At 39.8% G+C, this 16582-nt stretch overlaps 1 long non-coding RNA gene across 1 annotated transcript; it reads right to left on the reverse strand.

Annotated features, from left to right (window-relative positions):
* Positions 1-5097: 5097 nt before the first annotated feature.
* Positions 5098-15630, reverse strand: LOC137468829 (uncharacterized). The gene is made up of 4 exons (XR_010996199.1): positions 15381-15630; positions 13808-15343; positions 5553-5724; positions 5098-5260 (listed from the first exon to the last, which is right to left on the reverse strand). It is a non-coding gene; the product is annotated as an uncharacterized lncRNA (long non-coding RNA).
* Positions 15631-16582: the final 952 nt, after the last annotated feature.

Raw genomic sequence — 16582 nt, forward strand, 5'->3', positions numbered from 1 at the left:
AGCACCATCGGAGCTATTGCTTCATTGTTTCATGGCATGAATGTGACTGTGAAAAACTTGTGTATTTTGCCCTATTTCTGTCACCATATAATTATTAACAGAAGTGTATTGCCATCACTACACTGTTCATAAGGACAGCATAACCTTTGTGCATCTCCTGCTTTTGTTAATCTAATAATCCCTTTGTAACTTGCCTCCTCTTTTTCACAGAGGTTACAATGTGTGCTTGCAGTGCAGCACAGCAGAGACTGGTGAAAATTTAATATGATGGAGAAATTATTGTTCTGTCTGAAATACTCCTTACTGGAGTATAAAATGCATCTTACACTTTGTGTCAAAGTGTAAGAAATTTCTATTGGGGTCATGGCTAAGGCAGAGAAAAGAAATATTTTTGTTGCTCACCTGAACATTAGGAAAAGGGGGAGGAGTGAAGTAATTTTGGACATTCTTGAGAAAGAAAATATATTAATAATATATCGTTTTGGAGCTGACGGGATTTTTTTTTGAGCAAACCCACTCTTTGTTTCCTTTTTGTGTCATAAAGTGAAGATTGGTCAAAGGAAGAGATGATTCTTTGGTGGAGATGACACAATATTGCTCATTGGTGCTTTTACTTCTTTAAATGACTTTTTGTTTCAAAAGTGAATAAGAACCTGAAAAGGCTAATTAAACCCAAATAAAAATTATACCTTTTCTTGTGACCAATCTATCCCCTCAGTTAGTGAATAGAGTCAGTCTTCAAAGCTGAATTGCTCAGTCATGAAAATACTCTTTACCAGAAAATGTTTCCAGGTTCTATTTGCAGTGCAATAATCAACAGCTTTAAGACTGCTTTGATTCATTACTTGTAAACTTCATTGTTTTTCTACAACCTCATTACAAAATTATTTGTGAAAGCAGGAAATAAGTTTTATTACTTCCTAATCAGTTTAGATGCAAACTGTCTGGATGTTTTCCAGCTAATATATCAAATGATCTCCCTCCCTGAAAGGGTCCTACCAAAATTTGGGCACACATAATGGTAGATAATTAATTATATTAATCACAGCTAGTAATTTCAGATGGCTGTCTGAATGTGACACATACTAATGCATGAGTTTAAAAGGATGCCAAGCTCCATTGCTGGGATCTTACAGGAGATAGGTCATCTACAATATCACTCACACTTCGGAGTATAAATTATGTAGGTCCATAATTTCATAAGACAAAATTGCAATGAAGTTCCCTGTGCAGTAATATCCTTCTAGAATTACTTTTCTGTCTCGGGTTTTTTAATTTGGTTTTTAGTATGCATGTGTAAACTGCTGTCCAGGGAATTTGGCAAGGCAAACAAACTTCCAGGGACCTGCCAGGCTATGTGACTTGGTGAAAACAGGTGAGAGGAGCAGAAGAGGTGACACATTGCTCACCTGTAAGTTGGGCACAACTCCTGCATAGTCACACCGTAGTGCCTCTCTCCCCTTGGATCAAGGAAGTGTGATATTGGATGGGATCTGACTTGCCCCTCTCACAAATGCCACTGCACTTTACATGAATTCATTTCTCCAAGCAATTTTCTCTCCCAAATGCTCCATGCCTTTGATTCCAGTGCCTGGGAAAATGTCATTAAAGTGTTGTCCCACACAGAGTGAAGGAACAACAGCCCATAAAGTTTAATCTGCCACCTCTTTCTATACTCAAGGAAGTCAAGTCTGAAACCATGTAATCATTTCCCCAAGGCATATTATCTATTCATAGTCATTAGACTCTCCTGCATAAAAAAGACATGTAAAGAGGGCAGCAATTAGATCTGAAGAGAAGTGCACATGAATAATGTGGTAATTTAGTGACTTATTTTCTGGGTTTGGAATACAGAAAGACATATTCTCACTTTCTCCAATCCGAACTTACTACCATAGCTTAATTAATGACTATTTTACCTGATCTTTAGTTTTACAGACTGATTTGCGATATTCAAAGGCTGAGTCGTGCTGCTGTCTCAGGTAACTCACATTTCTTTCTCCTGAATGGACACAATCATTACCAGCACAAATACTGTCATGTAAAAACTGCATCTCTAAATTCACTTTCCATGGACAATAAAAAGCAATTACTTGCATATTTGCAGAAAGGAGAATGAAACTTGCATAAGCACAGATGAAACAAGTTAATTTCAAATTCTTATGGGAAATTTGCTGATAATTTGCTCTGTTATTCACCAAGGCCTTCATGAAAAGCAGAGAGAAACAATGTGAATCATCTAGCAATGTTTTGCTATTGCTTTTCATATATGCATTTTAAATGAAGAGAGACCTGATTGTAAATAAACATCCTCAGAGTATTAACAGCTATCTGCAAGTGGTCTAACTATTTAGTAAGTCAAATAATGATTTCAAAGAATGTATTTCACACAGTAGGTGGGATAACATATGAAAATAAATATCAAATTTACTGTGATCTGGCAGGTGACTGGAGCTCATTAAATAGCTGTAACACAATTACTTGTGATCCCCTGGCCTTTCCTGAGTTCTCAGCCTTCTCAGTAGAATGTTACTCCAGGAGCAGTTTTTGAGCTCTGAGCCATGAAAAGTTGTGGATGGATTTTTGTGTATTGTGTGTGTGTGTGTGTGTGTGTGCATGCTTGCTTTTTTGCTTGCTTGTTTGTTTGTTTGGGGTTTTTTGTTTATTATAAACCTGCAAACTTTACACTCACTTGAGAATTCACAGGCATAACATGGATAAATGAAGAGAAGACCTCAGATGAGAATGTTTCAGACAGATGAGGACAGGAAGGTGATGGTGGTGAAAACAGAAGAAGGAGTAGTGATCACAGGTACTCGGAGGTAAATTTAGTGAAAAAATACCTTTTTGACTTGCTATTTTCCCAAAATCAAGGTTAAAACAATTGCATTTTTTGGTTTGGATGTCCAAGCTGTGCAAAATGCCAAATCAGTCTGCCTTCCTAGTGAAGCAATTTCTTTTTTTCAGCAGTTTTTCCTCTATGTTTTTGGCTGCTTACTGCCTAGCCATTGACAGTTAGCCTGGGCAAGAAAAATGCTGTCTGGTGAGCTCTGGATTTGTGCTGAGGAGGCATGTGCCCTGTGTGCCCTGTCCCCAGTGCCACCATGCTTACCACACTTTTACCAGACAGTTACATCACATTCACCGTACACTTACACCACATTCACACATTTACCATACACTGCTGACCCCGTGCAGGCTGCAGAAGCCTCGGGCAGCTGCCAGGTCACACAAGCAGGTGACAGTGGGCTTTGGCAATGGCTCACTGGCAATGGGAGAGGAGTGGCTGGAACTGAGCAGAGGAAATTCCCCCGAGGCAGGGTTGATTGTAGAGGCCTCTGCCAGGGCTTGGTGCAGAGCTTTTACACCATAATCTGCCTCTGGACCGTATCAGGGTGGTAAGAGGTGTTTTTCAACAATCACATCTTTATCCAGGTCATGGAAACAGTGGGCAAAGGCTCAAATGGCATGTATAGAGAGAGCAGGCCATTTCCTAAAGGTGGAATCTTTCAGTAAGTACTCAGCTGCTTTGTCTGTGCTCAATTTTAATCAGCAAGACATTTTCCTTTGTCTTCTTTACAGAAAGCAGCTCCTTTTTGTTTCCTGCCTCAGAACATTTTAACTTTTGCCTTGTCCCTTCCATAAAATTTCATGGAAGAGCTTTGGACAGCTATGCTGAGCTCTCCTCTGTGTGTGTAGCTGCTCTGTGCTAAAACAGCTGGCTGTGATAGGCTGCCTTCCTATTCAGCAGTTACATTTTTTATCTACCTAATAAGGTTTTTTCCATTCTCCTCTTTTTCTCCATTTAATCACAGCCTACTAAAATCCATGGAAAATCTCCTGTTGCTTCAAGAGGCTACAAATTACGGTGTAAATTTTATTCTTGGCTTTATGTAGGCCGAAAATTCACCCCTAGGGTCTGAACTAGTTTGGAGTCACTGATTTTTGCCATGAGGAGTTTCAGTTCTGAGATGAAAGTGGTGTTTTTTTTACTTTGTGGTTGTGTACCTCCAAATAGGAGAGATCCTGTTAGTCAGGGCTATTGCAGAATGAGCAATCAGGTGATGAGGAGCTGCTCCTTAGGGATATTCTTCTCCTCTGATCTTCACATAACAACACCTGGTGGGAGGAAACAGTGTTCCAGGAAAGTGCATCCTGATCTGGCAGCTGATGTTGATTATGTTAGGAGAAATGCTACAGTCTCTCTTGATTAGGGAAATCATTCTTTTCATCTGAATTAAAGCACCTTTTAAAAGTTTCCATCTGAGATCTGCAACTGTCTTACTGCTGAGTTTGTGTGATAAGGTCTGACTTGGTGATTAAATTTACCCAGCCCTTGAAAATTGTAACTTCAAGTCACAAAACCATGGTGGATCTTAGAACATATCTCTTGCCCAGTATATTTTATTTATTGCTTTAGGCAAAAGGGAAGTTAAATTAGTGCGAAGCACTCTGAATTCCTCATCCGGGACTGAAAAGTTTTGAAGCTCTTGTACTAGTCTTCAACAGAAAAGCAATAAATATTTTATAAAAGGCATAGCTGGGTCTGATAGGAATCTCTTACCACAGTAAGTCGATTTGAAGCTGTTTTTCAAATTGACCTTTTGAGACCTGTCAGTATGACTGTCTATTCTTGGGCTACTTGAGAGCCACAAACTTACAGAACTTCAGAAGGTATGTGTCAAAAATGGAATTTGATGCTTCTTTTTATTCATAAAACCTGTCTTCCACAGCCTTTTACATTGCCTGTTTCCACACATCCTTCCAAAATATGTCACCAGCTTCCTCAAGGAGCTGTCACTGATCTCAATATTGGTTTTGTTCTATGCTCTCCTAAGGAAATAAGGCAGAATTTTATTGCATCCAGTCTGTTTCTTACTTTTTCAAATTCATATATATCCATTTGGTAGTTTTTTTGGTTTCTTTTTTTTTTTTTTTTGGTTTTGTTTTCTCTTTCAGTTTGAAGGAGAAACATTTTTCTCAATGGAGGCATGCTCTGTTTCAGGTGAAGGCATGCTAGAAAGTAGACCCAGCTTGCATTTCTTTAAGGTGTTTAAAATAATTTATTTAAATCTTCATATGAAATCTATCAGGAAATACATGGGCAGAGATTTTATTCATGTTCTTAGGTAGAAGAAATTATGGGTGGAAAACTGGGAGCAGCCTTCTGTAGGTGTGTGAGAGGCAGAGATATTGGGTTTGATCCCATGTGTTCTCCCGTACAAATAGCCAGATCCACAGCTGGTTTCTCCTGATACATCTACCTTCTAGAAATAAAGCACAGAAAAAGTATTGTGTCACAAAATAAGCAGCCTCTAAAGAAGTAACACTGTTAAAACTCAGCATAAATATTTCAAGATTAACAAATTCCTTTAACAGGGAAGCAAATGTAGAGTGACCTCATTCTGGTCAAAGGCTCGAAACCAAAATAACTTCTGGGCACCAGTGAATTTAATGAATGTGTTTCTAAACCTCAAGGGCCTCACTTTTAAAAGAAGCATCATTTCACACTCCTGTGCTGTCCAATTGGGGTTTTGTAACTGCTGACATACCCACATAGCCTTTAGCTGAGTCACACTTGCTTTTCCTCAATGCCATTCAAGTCCAGCAAGATGCCATACCCAATTAGCCACTTCTGCATCCCTGGTTTCTGGAGGCTGGGAGACAGCAAGGGAAGGATCACTGTGTTTTATGTTTGTTTGTGCTTAAAGGCAGGGAAGTGACCTGAAAGAGAGGTGGATTAGGGCAGAGGTGAGCAGGAAGGGGCTCTGGTGAGAAGGGTGCTCCACCAGGAAGGGCAATCTGATAACAGATGGCAACTCTGAAGTTTCCAAGGAGATGCAAAGAGTCAGACACTGACTGAGGTGGAGCAGAATGCTCAGAGGGAAAACAGGGGCTGAAATACTAGCTGAGATATACCTTCTCCAGGGGCCGTTAGTTGAAAGAAGATAAATATATTCCTATAAAAAGTTTCTTGTTCCACCGGAAATCAGTGTCAACTGTTTGTCAAACTTACACTAATGTCTGTGAAAACCTGTCTGTAAAAAAGTCTAAGTGAGCAAACTACTTCAGTCAATTACTCCTACTAACAGACAGAACGTACTCATGATTTTTTCTTGTTCCATGTGTTATAGGAAAAGCGTCTGGATAGCAATTGAAGGGATGCTCCAAACACAGGCTAATCCAGCCTCCCTTGTTACTGCCTTTCACATAATGAGGCTCTCTCTGACAACCTCCACATTAGCTCCCCTATGAACAGGGCAATAAGAGAGATTTCAAAATGATCCATTTGTATAACTCAGATAATCTATATAGGATCCGGTTATAGCTTTCCATGAGCAGAGCCCATCTGTTAGCTGTTGCCCTCTCTGCTCTCTCCACACAGAATAGTGAGAATATATTTAAGGAACAGAGATGTAACTGCTGCATCCTTCAGTGACTGTTCAGACAATCTTGTTTAGATATTCTGATGCATTTGTCTGATGAATTTTTAGAGACATCCCGTGATCGAGACAGCAGCTTTGTCACTCCATGTCACCATCCTCATACATGCCATTCTGTAGCTAAAGTCATTCTTCCTACAAATTATTACTGATTTCCTCTTGTTCCTTCACATACAACATGAAATACAAGTTTTTTGTGGACTGTTGTATACTTTCCCATAATCTCACTTCTTTCTGATTCTCTCATAGATCATGCTTACCACATTCTTCCTATCCTGTTTTGGTGGGGGGGGTTGTCCCTCTTGCACTCTCCCAAATTTTTCAGAAATATTTTTAACATGGTGCTCAGAGCTAGTGACTGATTTCTAGCTCAGACTCTGCTATACTAATTATAGTGGAATAATGATGATGTTTTCAATGTGGAATAATGATGATGTTTTCAATATGTTATACATGGAAGGTAATTTCAAAATAGAAATTGCATTTTGTAGCAGGAATCAATGTTAGAATCAAAGAATGATCTGAATTGGAAGAGACCTGCAAAGATCACCAATCCTCCCTGTCAGGGACATCTTTTGCTAGATCAAGGTCATCAAAGCCCCATTCAACATGACCTTGACCATTCCAATGATGGGACATCCACAATTTTCCTGGACAACCTTTTCCAGTGTCTTACCATCCTAATAATAAAAAAAAATTTCTTCCTTATGTCCAATCTAAACCTGCCCTCTTTCAGTTTAAAACTGTTTCCTCTTGTCCTGTAACTAGAGGCCTTGGTAAAAATCTCTCCTGACCTTTCTTACAAGCCCCTTTGGTGTACTGAAAGGCCAAAATAAGGCCACCTTGGAGCCTTCTCTCCTCCAGGCTGGGTAAGCCCAACTCTCTCAGCCTGTCTTTTCCAGAGAGGTGCTCTACCCCTATGAGCATCTTCATGGCTTCCTCTGAACGTTCTCCAACAGGATGTTGGGGGTCCTATAGCTGGACACATTACTCCAGGTGGGCTTTCGCAAAAGTTGAATAGAGGGGCAGAACCACCTCTCTTGACCTGTTGTCCATGCTTTGTTTTATGCAACCCAGGACATGGTTGGTTTTCTGGTCAGTGAGTGCACCTTGCCAGTGCATCTCTAATTTTACATCCACCAGCATCCCCAAGTCCTCCTCTGCAGGGCTGGTCTCAATTCCTTCATCCTCCAGTCTATTTTTGGATTGCTCCAACCCAGGTGCAGGACCTGGCACTTGGCCTTCTTGAACTTCATGAGGTTTGCATGGTGCCACTCCTCCAGAGCTGTCCAGGTGCCTCTGGTGAATCCATTCCCTCAAGCAAAGATTGCTGCACTACTCAGCTTGGTGGTCTGTAAACTTGCTGATGGTGCACTTGACCCCACTCACTATGTCACTGATGAATATATTAATTAGTACTGGTCCCAGTATGTACTTTTGAGGGATACCACTCTTTAGTGGGTGCTGACTATACTGTTGTGTTGAACACACCTATTTCCTGAAATATTCCTTGATCTAATTTTTCTTATTCTATATTGGACTCTTATCCTTTTCTTAAAAAATAATAGATTTAATAACCCAATGTTACATTTTTTGTTCTTTTATAACTAGTTATTTTCAGATAAGAAATAGAAATGGACTTACATTTCCCTTTGGTTTCTTTTTTTTTGTTTGTTTGTTTGTTTGTTTGTTTTGTTTTTGTTTTTTTTTTTAATTCCTGATGTGTTTGTGCAATCCATTCTGATTGCCTTTCTTTATTCCATGAGAGCAGTATGTGGTTCTGCTGTTTAGCCCTTCTGTAGACTCTTCTGTAGAAAATTAGACTGTTATTTTCATGATTACTTCAGGGAGGAGAAGGGCAAATCAGGCTGCTACTCAATAGGTTAGATCTCTGTTGGCAGTTTTAGTCTTCTAAAAGGATTCTGCCGTTTTCATCTTTTATATACATAGATATAATGTAAAGTTTTATCATTTGACTTTATTACCTCAGAGATTGTCTCATTTCTACAGTATTTTGCCCCACCTCTAAGGATATGGCAATTTAACTGCTGCTGAACATTTTGCCAGGAGAATAAGAGAACAACTTTCATGTCTTGATACCACAGATTTCAACTGTTACTGATTTATCATACTCAGCTGCCTTGATGAAATACTGTGGCCAAGATTTGTTTTAAGATATTTGTATAACATGTAGAGGGTAGCAATAATTCTGCACTGATCCATGCTTTTAACAACCACAATCAGTTATTCCTTCTGACATAGGAAAGCTATAAAGCATCAGCTGAAAATCTGATGAGTTATGAAACACACTGACTCATTAGATACATGAACACTGCAGAAATTTTGGAACAAATTACTTTACTTGCAATGAAAATTAATAATGTTTATCTCTCTTTTCATCCTGAACTATTTGAAGGCATTTCTTAGACTTTTGGTAGCCAACACAGAAATGTGACATAAGAATCATCTGTATTCCCTCAGGAGCAAATGAGGGAATCACAGGAAAGCAGAGCAACATTATAGCTGACAATTAGCAATTGTCACAGGAGCTATATACAAAAAAATCACTATTCCAGCTCAGTTGCTAACATTGTTCTTTACTCAAGGCAAGTTTTCCAACATATCTGCCCTAAAGTTCCTATTTACAAAATACCTAATGTTGAAAGCCATGTAGAGACCCTGAAGGGCTGCCAGCACAACCAGAGCTTATGGCTCTCTTGCTGTCTCTATGTAAACAGTATGTCTTCATCAGTATGGGTTAAGAGTATATCGTTAAGGCACAGCTTGTTGGATATAATATTTCCTCAGCACTGTACAAACATGAACTCATTATCTTCATCTCTCACAAATTGGGTGGCTGACTGTACAATCTCACTTTCACAAGTCAAGAAACTAAGGTGGGAGGCAAAGCACGCTAATTAAGCTACCATATGAGGCAATGTAAGGTGGCAGAAGCATCTTTAAAAGTTGCCTTTGGGTTTCTAGATGAGCAATGAAGAGTAGAGTGTGATTTATGTCATCCTAAAATCGATACCTATGTTTGGCCAAATGACTCACCCTATGCTTCACTGACTCTGTGGACTTGTTTTCTATTAACTATAAGAGGAACACAAGAAACTTGCTCAGATGTCAGTGCTTACATTGATGGATTGCTAATTTAGTTAGGTAAATTTTGGGAAGCAAAGAAATACAAACCCTGCCCTAAAAGCCACAGTGAAATGCAAATAACACACTCTGGAATAGGGGAAGTTGGTCACAGCACCAAGCCTGACAGAGTGCAAGGAGCGTTGGGACAATGTTCTCAGGTACATTATGTTATTCTGGGGTCTGTCTTGTGCAGGGCCAGGAGCTGGCCTTGATGACATTTGTGGGTCCCTTCCACCTCAGGGTATTCTATAATTTAGGATACTTTTTGAATCCCCATTAAGCTGGTGAAAACCAGACTGCTCTAACCCTTTTGTTAGAATCAAATTATCAGTAAAGCCTGCATAAAATTGCCTTTCTTCCTGCCATGATCAACTGTCCCTTCCCGCTAAGAATTACCTATAGTCACAAACCCCAGAAACAATTCCTCTGCCATGAGTGTCACCTCTCTGGTTTGAGTACATGTGAGAGAAAACAGTGAGTGGGACCATGGGGCAAATCCAGAAACCTGCTACCTAAGGCTGCCAGATGAAAGCTGTCTACATGAATGATGGAAAAGCATAACTAGGATGGCATAGTTAGTAATTTACTATGGATTCCAGATTTCAGGGATGCAACTGCTTCTTTTCACAGAGAATCAGTGTGTGACAGTCTGTGTGCTGCACTGCTTTCACAAATATCTAAGGAGTGTCAGGAGTCTTAGGAGACTGAACAATGGAAGTGAAGCTAACTGGTTATACTGATAATTATTCTGGTGTTAGGATTAAAAAAATGTATACCAAACCAGGCCTTTAGAGACTGTGCAGCTTAGACCAGTAAACATGTGAACGGATGGCTCTTCATTAGAAAGCAGTTGGGGAAAAAACAGGAATAGAAACTCAGGAGAGAAACTAGTTCAGTTTCTTCTTATACAATATATTTCCTTTTTTACAAAGAAAAAGGGGTTATGTTTTAAAATGCTGTCCATTTTTAAGGTGCAATGCAGGTGTATTTTGGGGAGCCACATGAAATGCTTTCAAGGTTTCCTAGGGAGCATATGGTTAATTGAAAAAAAATAAACCTCAGCAAACAATGACACAAAACAGAATACCAGTGACTTGCACTTATCCCATCCATCAGACACGTGCTGAAGCATAAACATGGGGGTATATAAGCAGTTATTGATGCCATCTGCTCTTTTTTTTTTTTTATTGTGATTTTATAACAGTTTCTGCATTTTAACAGAACCACGTTGGAGGGAATTGCTAGAGAGAAGTAACAGCCGTCCAAGCACAGGAAATTTAAACAGTTAATGATGCAGAAAATGCATGAGAAATGAGGTTGAAAGTTTGGCATCCCAACTCATAAACAAAAGGTAACAGCAGCCACAAGAGCAACAAACAACACATCTGTCGATTTAAGCACTGAAATTTTTTCCATCTAGGAAAAGAAATTACCATCTAGAGATTAGAAACAGTGTAAACCACCATAACCCAGGAGCACACTTATGAGGAAAGGCAATTTATTCAAGCTTTCAGCTCTTCTGAGGTTTCTTCCGGAGCAGGGAAGATGCAGAGACTGTGTTTGCTGAGGGCTGAGGGGTCAGAAGCTGTACACAGCAAGTAGATCTCCAAAATGGGCTGCCTGAAGTGAGCGGTAGGATAAGGGGAAAAGGCTTCCAAGTGCAGGAGGGTAGGTTTAAACTGGATATTGGGAAGAATTCTTTACTGTGAGGGTGGTGAGGCACTGGCACAGGTTGCCCAGAGAAACTGTGGATACCCCATCCCTGGAGGCGTTCAAGGCCAGGTTGGATGGGGCTCTGAGCAACCTGGTCTAGTGGAAGGTGTCCCTGCCCATGGCAGGGGGGTTGGATTAGATGATCTTTAAAGTCCCTTCCAACCCAAACCTTTCCACGATTCCATGATTCCATGACATTTTTACTGTGTTCTACAGGGCTTGGTTGTAAGATGCAGGAAGCTGAACGTGTAAAATCCATGCACAGTTTTTGTGCCTAATGAAAGTATTTTCTAGTAGGATTTAAGAATATTGTTAAAACTAAACCTGGGAAGAAATGTAGGATACAGCTATCTGTGCCTGGAGAAATACTGTTTTAGAGTTGAAAATACAAATGTTCTATATTATTTCAGGATGGCAATATTTTTTTTGTTCTCGTTTAAAGAACAATATTAAGCCAAAGCCACAAAAAATCCAACTAGCTGATCAACTACACCAACGAACATGAGCCCTTCAAGTGGGTCTCTAGCTGGTGGCTGAATGCAAGAATCTGTGATATGAAAATCTACACTCACACCAAATACCTTACCAGGCTGTCCTAGTCTCTCCTGTTACAGCTGTCTCATCCTGAATAGTAGTGGAATATTAATTGAATTAGCTATTTGGTCTGACTTTTCCATATCTGAAGACATTATGAGACTCTGACTAGAATTTCTATCTTGTTTCAAAAGAATCTCTTCTGGCAAAAATTCAAGAAAACTCTTGTAGTCATATGAAAAGTTGTAGCAAACGGTAATTTTACAATAATGAAAAATAGAACATTCCCAAACAGGAAATGTGTAGTACCCTGCTTGGCTATCTAACATTTCTGCTCTGATGTGAACAGGATAGAGCTTGGGAACCCCACAGCATCTCTGCCAGACTTCCTGAGCAATCTTGCATGAATCACTTAATCCTTTGTGCTTTGCTTTTATCCCCTCTCTCATCTAGGATTTCTGCTATTCTGTCTCAGTTGTATGGCAAATGGTAGAATCATTTTGGGAGGTTGTTGGATGATGATATTTACTGTAGTTAAAGACTATGAAAGAAAGTCATTGTCTCTTTTAAACTGCTCTGTAAACTCTGGTGGCTCTGAAAGTTTTGATGCTTCCATCACTCTTCACCAGGTTATCACAAGATAGATTTGTCATGGCTAAAGAATTTATATTTTCATTATTTTCTCATTATTTCTACACATATTTCTTCCTAAATGATACATCAGAAGGAGGAAAAAAATAAACACCTGCTGTTTCTCTCTATATTCTGCAGCTAGAGAAAATTAGTCATTAGTTCAGTGGCAGCTCCCAGCCCACTTACAGAATCTGTGAAAGCTGACCTTACCCTATTGTGTTTTAGGAAAATGTCCAGCCAGAGAGGGTAAGATAAATAACATAGATTTCATTAAAGGGAAAAACTTAGGTTCAAGTCTGCTGTTACTAAAGGTGGGAGCATATGCAGATCATGTAAGAGTGTTTACAGATCATTACAGATCACTTGTTTTTCACTCATAAAACCACAGCAGTGTCCAAGTGCAGAGCTCTACATAAGGAAGTTGATCCAAATTACAATAAATTTGCTTTTATCAGTTATTTTATATGAACCCTGTGAAGGGATGTCATAGGCTGTCGTGTCCCCAGTCCATGGGGACCACACAATTGTGGTCATTGGTACCAAAGAGGATTGGTAGGAGCCTTTACCTTGTGAACACAAAGGGCTGTGGACAGAGGGGCTCCTGCACTTTTATCACCTCCTTGCTGGTCAAGCCAGAACAGCCCTGAGTGCAGCCATGTAACCCTGGGATTCCCCAGTGCCCTGTAGTCACATCTCATAGCGGTTATCAAGCACATCAGGGTAATCAGATGCTTGGTACCAATCTCTTTAGGAGGAGAAGTACTTTGGGATGAGTATCCCGAAACATTTTATATCTCCAGTGGCTGAAGTGTTCTTGTTTGTAGGTGAGATATTGGTGTCTTGGTGTTGCTCACTGTTAACCAATCTCAGTACCAGATTTTTCTCTTTTTGCATATTTTCTTATGAGTTTTGTTTGTTTGTTTTTGTTTGTGTTTTTGTTTTGTTTATGGGGTTTTTTTTTTGAAGAATGACCACGAATTACCTGTACACAAATCTCACCCCAGCTCTGGAGGCAGACACTGAGCACTACAGCCAGTGCTGTACCTGACCTTGTGCTAAAAGCCCAACCAAAGCCCATTAGGCCAAGAAAACCTTGCAGCAGTTTGCTTCAAACCTTGAGGGAAAAGTGGCACACAGAAATAGGCAAAACCATGAAACTGTATTTATTCAAAGCATGAAAATGGAGGAAGAGAAGCAAACATGCTAATTTCCACTTAATCATTTCACAGAATGTCATTACACTGTGAGATACAGCACAGCAAAATGTCAGCACCAAAAAAATAAACTCTCTTTCCCTGCCACCCTCTGTCCTGAATTTTAAGAAGGGCTCAGCATACCTGTTTGCCAAAGAGAAAAGCTGCAATTAGTGCTAAATGACTGTTTCTGTAGCTGAGTGGATGAGGTAGACACCAGCACTTGCTCGCCACAGTCAGTAAATGTCTGCACCATTCACAAACTGCACATTTTTTCACACTTAACATTCTTTTCATATCACTCCACTGAGAGTTTGACTGTAACAGCAAAAGTATTTTGCAATTTTAAGAGATGTCTCCCCACAGTGCTTCACAGTGCTCCACAGACACAAATTAATTCAGCTTCACAGAGCTCCTGGTTTAAGACTTTTTTCTGTGAGTTAAATGGAGGGGAAAAAGTTTTCTGTTATATATTAAAAAAAAAAAGAACATGTTTGGGACCCTGGAGACTCAGTGACACAGGACTGATATGATACTTCAAACAGTAAAAACTGCAGAAGCCATCTGTAGCATAAAATGCAGGCTGCTGCCCATGCTTATATTTACTGGGAGTCAGTCAGCTCTGTACATGAAAAAGATTCTTGCTTACATTAAAATTGTGGGGGAAAATGACTATAAGTGTGCTTTTTCAATTGCTTCATCTGTTTCTCAGTTTTCTCTGCTTGTTTTCTGTTAGTATGAGAACTATATAGCCTGCTCAGATGTGGAATGGTTATGGAGGTTTGATTCTTCTTTTATTCCAAAATGTTTTCCTTGATCTTCAGAATTTTCATTTCAGTCCTTATTCCTACTGAGTGAAATGACTCAAGAAAGGAACAACTGGCCTCTTTTAGAAAAATGGTCTGGTAAAATTCATTAAGGATACCTAGATCTGTCCTACAGCTGTAAGATTTTATTTCAAGGTCTAGGTATGGTATCTTACTGTTTATCATTTGCTGAGATGTGCATACTGGGTACACTTATATTCAACAATAGAAGGTCAGAATTCCGTTTTAAATCACCCCTGTGAGGGATTGAGATAATTCCATATGAAACAATAATAAAATAGCCCAGGTAGGAAAAGACCTTGAAAGATCACCTGATGCAATCAAAGGGAGCCTAGGAGAGGTCATCTACCACACCATACAGCCTCATCTTGAAAACCCCCAGTGATATGAACTCAGCCACATTTCTGGGGAGGTTGTTCCACTGATTCACTGTTCTCACTGTAAAATATTCACTTCCTATGTTGAGATTAAACCTCTCTTTGTGCAACTTGTCCTCGTTGCTCCTTGTCCTCTCTTTGTGACTCCCTGTGAAAACAGAGCCTTTATCCTTTTTCTAGGTACCGTTCTAAGTACTGGAATACTGTGATGATATCATCCCTGAGCCAGCTTTTCTCAAAGTTAAGACTCAACTCCATCAGTCTTTCCTCACAGAGGAGGCTCTCCAGCGCTCTCATCACCTTCATGGCCTGCCTTTGGATGTTCTCAAGTCTGTCTGTGTCTTTCGTGAATTGTGGGGACAAGAGCTGGACACTGTACTCCAGGCTTAACAAGTAAAGTTTTATCCCTGTGGATGCAGCCCAGGATCCCATTTATCTTCATTTAGCTTCATTTACCTTCATTTATCGTCTTTTACCTTCAATTACCTTCATTTACCTTAATTTATCTTTCACCTTCATTTGCCTTCATTACTGCAGCAGCTTCACTGCTGAGGTGTTCAGCCACTCATCCACCAGGCCCCAGGGCCCCTTTCAGCACGGCTGCTCCCCATCCACACAGAGCCCAGCCTGTAAAGGGCTCTTTGGTTTTGTCACCCCAGGGGCAGGAATCTGCACTTGTCTTTGTTAAACTTCATACAGTTTTCACCAACTCACTCTTCCAGTCTATGAAGCCTCTCTGTGAGATCTCCCTTCTGATGTGTCCTCCTCAACACTTCATGACAGCCCTTTCAATCCTGCCACCCAGATCATTTGGGAAGGTGTTGCAAAGTGTGGAGCACAGTATCAATCCCGGGGGGACCCCACTTGTGACAGGCTGCCAGCCTGAGTAAAGCATTGCTCCCCATCCCTATCAGAATTTTCCACCCCGCCAAACAGATCTCGTGTCTGTGTCTTGTCAGTTTGTCTAGAAGAAGACTGTGGGACTCAGTGTGGAATGCCTTGCTGTCTGTGGTAAAATATCCACTGCTCTCCCCATGTCAACAGAAGACAAAGTTTGTTGTGGAAGGTGACCAGGTTACTATGGCATAACTCTTCTTTGGTAAAGCTGAGGTGACTGATCAAGCTGTACTGCAATGGGCTGGATGAAAGCAGCCATGGTGGAATTCATCTAACATTATTTTAAGTGTTGTTAAGTCAAGCAAAAATTGTTCCCCTTACTGAAGATTTTTCCTCCATGTGGGTCTACGTGAACAATTATTTTTTTCTTTCCTTATGCGGATGACCATAAAAGGTATATTCTCCCCTTTCCAAAGATAACAGAAGGTTTGTAAGTGGAAGATGACACAGGAATGGTATTTTCCTATTAGATGAAAACTGTAAGAATATGGTTTCTTAAAAAAATTTCTTGGACAAAGTTTAAAAATAAAATCTAAGTGTTGTTTAGAAAAAATTAAAATAACATCCTTTTATAGTGCTAGAAGTTATGAAATTCAGTGGGCAGAAAATCTTTCATTATTCGGAATGTAAGGGAAATACCTTGTTTTATGAAAGCTACTCATATATGTCACTTTTCAACAAGGATGAAATTAACATAGCCTGAATAAATGCAGAGAGCTGGACAAATCCAGGCAGAAAATGACATATGATTGTCTCAATGTGACCAGTCAGAAAATAAGAATATTACATTTCTCTTTGGTACTCACCAAAGTAGAAGT

The sequence above is a fragment of the Anomalospiza imberbis genome, chromosome 1 (assembly GCF_031753505.1).
Source record: "Anomalospiza imberbis isolate Cuckoo-Finch-1a 21T00152 chromosome 1, ASM3175350v1, whole genome shotgun sequence".
Taxonomy (NCBI): Eukaryota; Metazoa; Chordata; class Aves; order Passeriformes; family Viduidae; genus Anomalospiza; species Anomalospiza imberbis.